Source organism: Hyla sarda, chromosome 7, assembly GCF_029499605.1.
Source record: "Hyla sarda isolate aHylSar1 chromosome 7, aHylSar1.hap1, whole genome shotgun sequence".
Taxonomy (NCBI): Eukaryota; Metazoa; Chordata; class Amphibia; order Anura; family Hylidae; genus Hyla; species Hyla sarda.
In genome coordinates, this window is record NC_079195.1 from 49,642,322 (window position 1) to 49,653,537 (window position 11,216).

General features: G+C 40.7%; 1 protein-coding gene and 1 long non-coding RNA gene across 24 annotated transcripts in view; one reads left to right on the forward strand and one right to left on the reverse strand.

Moving 5' to 3' along the window:
• The window catches only part of EBF3 (EBF transcription factor 3), a 160,392-nt gene that overhangs the window by 74,354 nt on the left and 74,822 nt on the right, over window positions 1-11,216 (reverse strand). The gene's annotated exons all lie outside the window — the stretch shown is intronic.
• The window catches only part of LOC130281582 (uncharacterized), a 13,389-nt gene continuing 2,347 nt past the window's right edge, over window positions 175-11,216 (forward strand). Inside the window, exons 1-2 of the long non-coding RNA XR_008846043.1 lie at window positions 175-337; window positions 1,029-1,076. This is a non-coding gene — a long non-coding RNA (uncharacterized LOC130281582). The remainder of the gene's footprint in view (window positions 338-1,028; window positions 1,077-11,216) is intronic.

The following is an 11,216-nucleotide window of genomic DNA, read 5'->3' on the forward strand; positions in this document are numbered from 1 at the left end:
CAGTTCATAACAAGAAGGCTTTTATGTCCTACATCTCCAGCAAAATGCTCACCGCCAAATACAGATACAAATAATATCATTGTTCCGTCGAGCCTGCAGAAGTAAAAGAAAACCTTGTTGAATGGGTATTGTGTTTGCGCAGTTAATGATACCTGGGCCTATTGTGAGGAAGAAGCAGGTCAGGTCTATGACATCACCGGGAGCACAAGACGTTCTCTGTGCACAGCTCTCCAGTCAACATTTTCCCATCGGTGGAAAAGCGGGGCCATGTGCGCCTCCAACCAGTCCTTACTTAAATCCAACTCGGAAACATTGTTTACGAAAACAAGGCTATTAGGTATATTAATAATTTGATAAATAGAGAGACGCCTTAAATTATTCATGAGGAACATTTGGCGAGAGTAAAATTACATGCATGGCGCAGGTTTATAAAACCTGCTAATTATGAATTAAGCATGCAAGAGGAACCGCTAACCTTGAAATTAAAATATTTTATGATTCCGCAATTACAAATAGGTAGAGTTCTTTTTTTTTTTCTTTTTTAAAGCCCCTGTGTGAAAACAAAAAGGAGCTTTGTACATTCACAGCTGGCGCATTGTATACCTGGAAAAGTGACAGCAGTAAAAAAGAAAAAGAAAAAAAAACCTAGACGGAAATGTGTTTGCCGAGTGGGCTCCTACAGCTGATAGATATTACAAAAAGCGCGATGACACCAGTCGTTTTGGTAAAAGCCTTTGCTTACGCTCGTAGGGGGAAGAAGCAGATCTACAAATAAGTAGCAACCGCAACATACAAGTCATGTCAGCATCCTCAAAAGCCAGAGCGCTGGCTGCATGGAGAGAACACAGGCATATCAACTCCATTTGTGTCAAAACACTGACACAGTCACAAACCAAACTCTTGTATTCTCGTGTTAACCCGTTTGGCTGCCAAATCATCCCGTATAGCTGCAACAAGATGCTTTATATTCGCCTTTGAGGATCTACTGTCAACGACTCATTCATGTTTTTTTTTTTTTTTGCTTCTAGTGCCTGGGAATTATTGCCGTATGATTAGTGAGAACTGAATACAATTAGGTAATTCAATCTCTTTCCACAAGAGGGCTGCTTCATCGTAGGACTCTGGGAATTCAATGAAGTCTACTGTGGTGTCATGGAAACAGATATGTGTATATATACTAACCGGCAATGGAGAAGAGGGGGAAAAAAAAGTTCACTTTTTACTGACTTTTACGTTTCTGCTGAGGCTTAAATAGTCCGAAGATCCAGGAATGTGCTATATCATAGTCAACTGCCTGTAGACGGTGGCATACCTGAGACCCCATGATTGAACAAACAGCCTCATCTGCCAGCATCATGTTATAGAGCAGAAGACGCCGAGCAGATTGATATATGGTTTTGTGGGGAAAAAGATTCAGTATAAGTTGTAATTTCTTGATCAAAACATCTACTCATTGTGGGTTTAGGAGTCCAGTGGGTGGTCCTATCAGGGACTGGACTCCTAAATCACCATCATGTTATATAGCAGGAGATGCTGAGCAGATTGATATTTAGTTTCATTGGAAAAGATTCAGTTTACCTTGTAATATCTTGATCGGAACCTCTAATCATTCTGAGTTTAGGAGTCCAGCGGGCGGTCCTTTCAGTGACCGGACTCCTAAATCAGCATCACGTTATAAAGAAGGAGACGCCGAGCAGATTGATATATGATTTTGTGGGGAAAAGATTCAGTATAACTTGTAATTTCCTGATAGCATACCTCTATTCTTTCTGAGTTTAGGAGTCCAGTGGGTGGTCCTATCAGCGACTGGACTCTTAAACCAGCAACATGTTTTAGAGCCGGAGACGCTCAGCAGATTAATATAGCGTTTTGTGGGAAAAGATTCAGTATAACTTGTAGTTTCTTGATCAAAACATTTACTCATTCTAAGTTTAGGAGTCCAGTGGGCGGTTCTATCAGTGACTGGACTCCTAATCCCGTAATGAACAGAGATTTAGATCAATAAATTACAGGTTGTCCTGATTTTTTTCCCCTTATGATCTATATATCAATCTGCTCAGCTTGTCCTGCTTTATAACACGATGCTGGTACATTGGACCGGATTTGCATGGTGACGGGTTCCCTTTAAGAGCAAAGACTGAATTAGATGGCTTGCAATGATGGCAAATCAGTGCATTTGCCCTATGCTTTGTTTAATCACAATGTGTAGTATTAACTAGACCAGTGTTTTCTAGAGATGAGCGAACTTACAGTAAATTCGATTTGTCACGAACTTCTCGGCTCGGCAGTTGATGACTTTTCCTGCGTTAATTAGTTCAGCCTTCAGGTGCTCCGGTGGGCTGGAAAAGGTGGATACATTCGTAGGAAAGAGTCTCCTAGGACTGTATCCACCTTTTCCAGCCCACCGGAGCACCGGAAAGCTGAACTAATTTATGCAGGAAAAGTCATCAACTGCCGAGCCGAGAAGTTCGTGATGAATCGAATTTACTGTAAGTTCGCTCATCTCTAGTGTTTTCCAACCAGTGTGCCTCCAGCTGTTGCAAAACTACAACTCCCAGCATGCCCGGACAGCCAAAGGCCGAGAAGTTCGTGACGAATCGAATTTACTGTAAGTTCGCTCATCTCTAGTGTTTTCCAACCAGTGTGCCTCCAGCTGTTGCAAAACTACAACTCCCAGCATGCCCCGACAGCCAAAGGCTGTCCGGGCATGCTGGGAGTTGTAGTTTTGCAACAGCTGGAGGCACAATGGTTGGGAAACACTGGTCTAGGTAATAGGCTTTGGCTGTCCGAGCATTTCCTTAATGATTCACACTTTTCAGGGAAAGGAAGTGAGAAAAAAAAATACAGAAAGTAGTAAAAGCAAATGTACTATGTGGTGAATGTAAAAGCTTCATAAGTGCGGAGTCATCACCTTCTATGACTTAAAGATGGCCATAGAGGAATGTAAAGGCCTGCTCGCACACAGCGTGTGTCATACAGGTGCAATGAATTTCCTTCCATGTAGGCTCAATGTGGCACCCATATGGCTCGCAACAGGAAACACATGGAGTCAATGGATTTCCCATACCATAAAAAGTCTTAAAGAACACTGACCTTGGCCTTGGACCCTAACAACCCGAGTCCAGTTTTGCAAAATTTTCTAAGTCTCTAACACAGAAAAAATTGAGGGGGAGATTCATCAAAACGTGCGCAAAGGAAAAGATGCCTAGTTGCCCATAGCAACCAATCAGATCGCTTCTTTCATTTTGCTGAGGCCTTGTTAAAGGGGTATTCCAGGGAAAAACTTTTTATATATATATATCTCAACTGGCTCCAGAAAGTTAAACAGATTTGTAAATGACTTCTATTAAAAAAAATCTTAATCCTTTCAATAATTATCAGTTGCTGAAGTTGAGTTGTTGTTTTCTGTCCGGCAACAGTGCTCTCTGCTGACATCTCTGCTTGTCTCGGGAACTGCACACAGTAGAAGAGGTTTGCCATGGGGATTTTCTTCTAAACTGGGCGGTTCCCGAGACACGTGTCAACAGAAAAGAAAAACTCAACTTCAGCAGCTCCTAAGTACTGAAAGGATTAAGATTTTTTTTAACAGAAGTAATTTACAAATCTGTTTAACTTTCTGGAGCCAGTTGATATATATATATATATATATATATATATATATATATATGTTTTTTTCCTGGATAACCCCTTTAAGGCCTCTATATAGGACACTGTATATACTTGATGTGTGAATGGTGGAAGGGCTGCTTATGGCGGATGACACACTGGGCAATGTGTGGAGCAGTAAAATATACCACTCTGAACAGCAGTATTGGGTATGGTTATGTGGGCACTATATGGATTATTAGAATTGGTATTATCTGGGCACTGAATGGCATTATTGTGTGGCCAATATATTCTGTACTGTATGGATTATTTGGATAGTGCATGGTGGGAGTTATTATTTGGGCACTGAATGGTTGCAATATGTGGGTTATAATTGCATTGTTATATGGCACTACATGGGTGATTTGGGTACTACGTAGAGGTATTATTTGGGCACTGGTTGGCAGTATTGTATAGACAATATACTACATTGCTATGCGGGCACTACATAGATTATTTGGATACTGTATGGTGGTATTATTTGGTCAATAAAACACTGGAATGTATGATAACTACAGTGCATTGTTATGTGGGCACAGTGGATTATTTGGATATTGTTTGGTAGTATTATTTGGGCAGTGAATGACTGAATTCTGTGGGAAATAGACTGCGCTGTTATGTGGGCACTATGGGGGAGATTTATCAAAACCTGTGCAGAGGAAGAGTGGTGCAGCTGCCCATAGCAACCAATCAGATTGCTTCTTTCATTTTCCACAGGCCTCTTTAGAGGCCTGTGGAAAATGAAAGAAGCAATCTGATTGGTTGCTATGGGCAACTGCACCACTCTTCCTCTGCACAGGTTTTGATAAATCTCCCCCTATATAGATTCATTTAGATATTGTTTGGTATTATTATTTTGGCACTGTTTTGCTGATATGTGTTGGAAATATCCTGCATGGTTATATGGGCACTATATGGATTATTTGGATATTGTTTTGTGGTATTATTTGGGCACATTGTATGTGCCACATACTGTCTGTTGTGTGGGCACTATATGGATTATTTGGATATTGTTTTGTGGTATTATTTGGGCACATTATACGTGCCTCATACTGTCTGTTGTGTGGGCACTATATGGATTATTTGGATATTGTTTTGTGGCATTATTTGGGCACATTATACGTGCAACATACTGTCTGTTGTGTGGGCACTATATGGATTATTTGGATATTGTTTTGTGGCATTATTTGGGCACATTGTACGTGCAACATACTGTCTGTTGTGTGGGCACTATATGGCTTATTTGGATATTGTTTTGTGGCATTATTTGGGCACATTGTACGTGCAACATACTGTCTGTTGTGTGGGCACTATATGGATTATTTGGATATTGTTTTGTGGTATTATTTGGGCACATTGTATGTGCCACATACTGTCTGTTGTGTGGGCACTATATGGATTATTTGGATATTGTTTTGTGGTATTATTTGGGCACAATGTACGTGCCTCATACTGTCTGTTGTGTGGGCACTATATTGATTATTTGGATATTGTTTTGTGGTATTATTTGGGCACATTATACGTGCCTCATACTGTCTGTTGTGTGGGCACTATATGGATTATTTGGATATTGTTTTGTGGTATTATTTGGGCACATTGTACGTGCAACATACTGTCTGTTGTGTGGGCACTATATGGCTTATTTGGATGTTGTATGGAGATATTCTTTCAGTATTGTGTAGGCAACATACTGCATTGTTAAGAGAGCACTATATGGCTTATTTGGATATTGTACAGTGGTTTTATTTGGGGACTGAATGGCTGAATTGAGTGAGCACTGTTGGGAAGTATTATCTGACGTTATATGACAGCATTTGTGTGTTAACATTCAGGCATATTTATATTTACATGTTTTATTTATAAATAAACTGTTCGTAGTAAACATGGCGGAACCCTCATGCATAAAACATCCCTTAAAGCCAATATTAAGTGCGACCCTCAGACACGCGAGCAGATGATATGTTTGTTATGAGGCCTGATACGTAGACATATTATCACACTACAAGGGGCACAATCCTCTTGCTCTGCATTTTTTTTCCCTTCTTATTGTTGCACAGCCCCGGCGTTCCCTAGAGGAAGGAGCCCTGTTAATTGCCCACGTAACACGGAGAACAGCCTGGGTCGCGCTTTTAATACATGAACATTTATCCTGACTCTGTGAGGCACAGCTGCAGGTCAGGAATCCAACCAATCCGAACGAGATCACTGGGAAACAAGATAATGAAAATGTTCTCATGTAGAAAACCCCCTCGTCACAACGCTGGCGGTGCCACGTAATAATGCCGATATGGATATTACAGGCTGAAATTAATACCTATATATATGAAAACATTCCACACCTCGGAGCTACATATGGGGAGGAGCGTAGGGATGTAGCAGAGCTGATTCAGAACTAGATGTGCACAATTCGCGTTAAATAGCAAATTCAGCTCTGCTGCATCAGAAAGTATGTCACCGAAGCATCGCAACTGTGCACCTTGCAGTTTTGCATGATCAGCAGAAAGTGCATCATCATCGCTTTAAACCACAGTCACACCTTGGGAAGATTAGTATCTCCGGTGGATCTCTCTCTCTCTCTCTCTCTGCATTCCCTGTATTCCACTTGTATAGGGCTTCTTCTGCTGTTGCCTGGCAACCTATGCACTTGCCAAGTTTAAGGAAAGCCTCCGATTTCGCCTCTTCTATATCTGATTCTTCAAGTTATTCCATCTCATCATTATCGAAAAAACACAATGTATTCCTGTGTTTCCCAACCAGCGTGACTCCAGCTGTTGCACAACTACAAATCCCAGCATGCCCAGACAGCACATCATCTGACCTCTGTATATAGACAGTATGGGAATCTGATATAACCGCAAGTGGAAGAGTTGTCCCAGGGAAAGTAGATCCCATAGCAAAGATTAAAATGATGGCCCTTCTGGTGCTGGGTAACACTACCACATGCTTAACCATTTCCCAACCAGTGTGCCTCTAGCTGTTGCACAACTACAAATCCCAGCATGCCCAGACAGCACATCATCTGACCTCTGTATATAGACAGTATGGGAATCTGATATAACCATAAGTGGAAGAGTTGTCCCAGGGAAAGTAGGTCCCATAGCAAAGATTAAAATGATGCCCCTTCTGGTCCTGGGTAACACTTCCACATGCTTAACCATTTCCCAACCAGTGTGCCTCTAGCTGTTGAACAGCTACAACAATGTTCAAGCATGCTGGGAGTTGTAGTATCACCTAGAGCAGTGTTTCCCAACCAGTGTGCATCCAGCTGTTGCAAAACTACAACTCCCAGTATGCCCGGACAGCCGTTGGCTGTCTGGGCATGCTGGGAGCTGTAGTTTTGCACCAGCTGGAGGTCCACAGTTTGGAGACCACTGTCATAGAGTATTGCCTGAAAAAAAATTGCCCAAGTACCACTCGGTCTTTTCAATGAGAAATAGTACCACCCCAGCAATATTTATCTTAGGGTGCCCATACATACGTCAGCTGAACCCCCTTTAGTAGTATGGGCTCACGTCTATTGTAGTTTTTAAACAGCTGGAGGCATACTGGTTGGGAAACAGTGGTATGGGCAATAGCCTTTGGCTGTCTGGCCATGCTGGGAGTTGTAGTTTTGAAACAACTGGAGGCACAGTGTTTTGGATAACACTGGTCTGGGTAATAGCCTTTTGCTGTCCAGTCATTCAGGGAGTTGTGGTGTTGCAACAGCTGGAGGCACACTGGTTGGGAAACACTGGTATGGGCAATAGCCTTTGGCTGTCTGGCCATGCTGGAAGTTGTAGTTTTGAAACAGCTGGAGACACACTGTTTTGGATAACACTGGTCTGGGTAACAGCCTTTTGCTGTCCAGGCATTCAAAGAGTTGTAGTGTTGCAACAGCTGGAGGCACACTGGTTGTGAAACACTGATCTAGGACAACACAACTTGTGTCCCTACCCCTTACCTTTCCATGATTTTTTGGGTTAGTTCCCCACACCAATTGGCTAATATATAGGACCTCTAGAGAGGGATTCCCAGCAAAGAGTTTTTGAAAGGATATGCAGACAGTTAGATCTGGGGGCCCCCTTCTATCCAGCAGCCCCATAGCAGCCATATAACGTTATGTTGCCCTTAAAGGGGCTATCCAGGAATAGAAAAACAGAGCTGATTTCTTCCAAAAACAGTACATGTCTGTCCTCAGGTTGTGTGTTGTATTGCAGCTAAGTTATATTGAAGTAAATATAGCCAAATTGTAATACTACACACAACCTGGCGACAGACGTGGCGCTGTTTTTGGAAGTAATTAGCTTTGTTTTTCTATTCCTGGATAACACCTTAAATTTTTGCTGCTTGCTTTCCTGTATACAAGATATACCCTTATTCTGTATGGTCCTTCTAATCTCAGTATATAAAAGCGTAGCATTGGGAACCGCTTCGATCTTTTTTTGATCCCACCACAGGGACCCACCAATGCTAAAAAAAAAAAAACCATCCCAGCCTAAATAACATCTAAATAGTCTTCGAATACTAATGAAAACATTTGCAATCTATTTAGCGTAACCCAAACTACGCCAACACCCAAACCTAAATATGCAATTTTATAACTTCACGTCCGTGACGAATTCCGCCTAAGCTCGGTTGACACTTTTCTATCGTCCTCCAAAGACAAAAAAAAATAGCTGCTATTTTTTTCCACGAGTCACCAGAGAACTCTCAATTTGTCGCGAACAGGCTGCTCTTTCGCCATCCTCAATCTGCATGGAAGAAGATTAAACATTCAATTTGTTACTTGATAAGCCACAAGGTTCACCACTTACCATACAAATGGAAAACATTACAGTCATTCCTCAACTTGCTTTCCTGAGCATTTTATTATTTGGGATATTTACTTCGGGGAAATTATGATGCATGTCATATTTATCTTCATGAAAAATGAGCATCTAAATGGAAATCACCTTTTTCTGAATGGATCGGCCTATGGTGTAATACTAATATGCTTCATGAACTATAAAATTTAGTCACAGTCTATGGATATATTATAGGGACGACTTTAATACTCTCACATCAAGCAAATTTTCCTCGTGATGAGCGAAGACTCCGAGACCCAATTTCGGTTTGATAATCATTACACTTACGCCACGGTACAAGTCAGTGCTTGTAGATTTATGTTCATCCGCAGATCTTTTGCATTAATCTGCCTCTGAATAAGCTATTTGCACTTCCTCAGTGCATGCAGGAAATTGAAATAAGGTGTAAATTTGGAGGTTTTAAATCTGAACAAGTACAGACATATATTTTCACCTGGTACCACTCATTTGTTTCCAGTAAATATAAAGGACATTTTTCTCCATTTTATCCATTCTTCTCTTCGTGTGTGAGATTGTCATGTCTCTATATCCTATAGTTCCCTGGTAATATTTATTACTAATTTATAAAAGGCAAAAAACAAGCAAAAATATTTATCTACAAGATTTTCGTAAGATGTCGTTCTACTGGTGGCAAATGCATAATACTCAAGTCATCCGAGAAACAAGCCTTCAGATCATTAGCCCCTGGCTGACCAGATGTTGCATCATTGCTCAGACTAGTAATTGGTGTTCGGGCCGGCGTGATGCTAAATCTTTGCTCTGATGATCCTTGTTTTTTTTAGAATGCAACATAGGATGAGGAACAATGGCACAATGGTCTGCTTTTTTAGTGGTTGTGTGAATAGGGAGGCATCAAGGCCACAAAAATATTAGTTAGTAGGTTACTGCCGCCAAATACTTGACAATGTGTACACCTAGATTGTTTTTGTAAGAGATCTACCCTATTTCACCATCGAGTTCTTCACTTTGTCAAAGACATCCAAATACTCAATACACTGCCGCCATGTTGGAAATACAAGATATGCACAGTAGCTCAGTCCCGGAAGGAAAAGAGCTTTCTCTCCTGTTCCACCTTTGGAAGGTAACATCCCTACAAGTCAATGTTTTATGATTTTAATTGGTTTAAAGCAGCCTTAGAACGTGACTGGGGATTTAATAGCCAAGTACGAATCTTTCTCATCTGTAAACAGTTGTTTTAGGGTTGCAGCTCCATAAAAAAAAGGGAAAAAACACTGACTTGCCGGGATGTTGCCTCTCATCAGTGGCACCAGTGAGCGAGCTCTTTTCTTTCTGGCACAGTGGTAGTTCACATATTCTTTTATTCCATTGGAATGTGAATGGGCCATAAGTCTTCTTCATGCCTTTTTGTGGTCTCCTCAAGGAGAAACATTAACCCCTCAGTCCCATGTTGGAAACAGACTCTGTTTTGAGTTGATTTAGTTCCTAGTAGTTGTAGGGGCAGCTCAGGACTCAACACTTACTAGATAATGATTACAGAGACCCCAGTTTGTGTGTAGGGAAATATAATGTTTTCATCCTCTATTGCATCCATTGCCGTCTATTACATAATGTACCAGTAAGTATCTGGAAATGTAGGCTTAGGCTTGGTTTTAATGGGAAGAGGGACACCACGACTGAACCCTAATGGACCCCATTAAACATCAAAGTTCCATTGGGTTTAATGTGAAGAGGAGCACCACAAAAGAACCCTAATGGACCCCATTGAACGTCAAAGTTTCATTGGTTTCAATGGGATGAAGAGCACCACAAAAGAACCCTTATGGACCCCGCTTAAAGTCAAAGTTCCATTGGTTTTGATGGGAAGAAGTGCACCATGACAGACCCCTAATGGACCCCGTTAAAAGTCAAATTTCAATTGGTTTTAATGGGAAGAGCACCACATCAAAACCCAAATGGACCCCTTTAAAAGTCAAAGTTCCATTGGTTTTGCTGGGACGAAGAACACCATGACAGAACCCTAATGGGCCCTATAAAAAGTCAATGAGGTTCTTTGGGTGGCATTGGCTTCCATGTTTTAACAAAAGCGGCACTACCATCAGAGTAAACAGAGCCTGACCATGGTGAAGTGCATTGCGCCATTTATTGTGCAGAACACCCAACCAAAATTTCCACTATTGCAGCCGCTACTGAATTCACATGGACCAACATTCTATACCAAGATCCAAAAACAATATACTGTATTGTTACCATTTCCCTAAGGACCTTGTTTTAATTATTATTATTATATTAATAATAATAATAATGATTGTTATTATTATTAGTATTATTATTATTATTATTGATATTCCAATAAACATATGTAATTATCCTTTTTTTGGGGGGGGAGGGGGGTAAAAAATACTTTTGTATCAAGTGACAAACAGAAGGAAGGAAGTTCCGCAAATGAATAAATCATTAGCTTAAAACGTTCTAAATAATTGAACGCCATAAAACCTTTTGAAATATGGTTATATAATATATTTAGGTCACTTCATGGCAAATAGCTTCAAGAATTCAGCCAAAAGATCAATTCTATAAATATGTCAACCGGCTAGTTTTTTTGTTCTTTTTTATCGTGGCATGTGCACATTTCACAACATGCTCTGGTTTGCCAAGAAAACAAAAGCACTTCAGAATATAGAAGCATTCCAGCTGTTCCTTTTTTTTATTTATTTTTATTTTTTTTAACATGGCATATCATTTCTAAATGTAATCCCCTAGAATGAA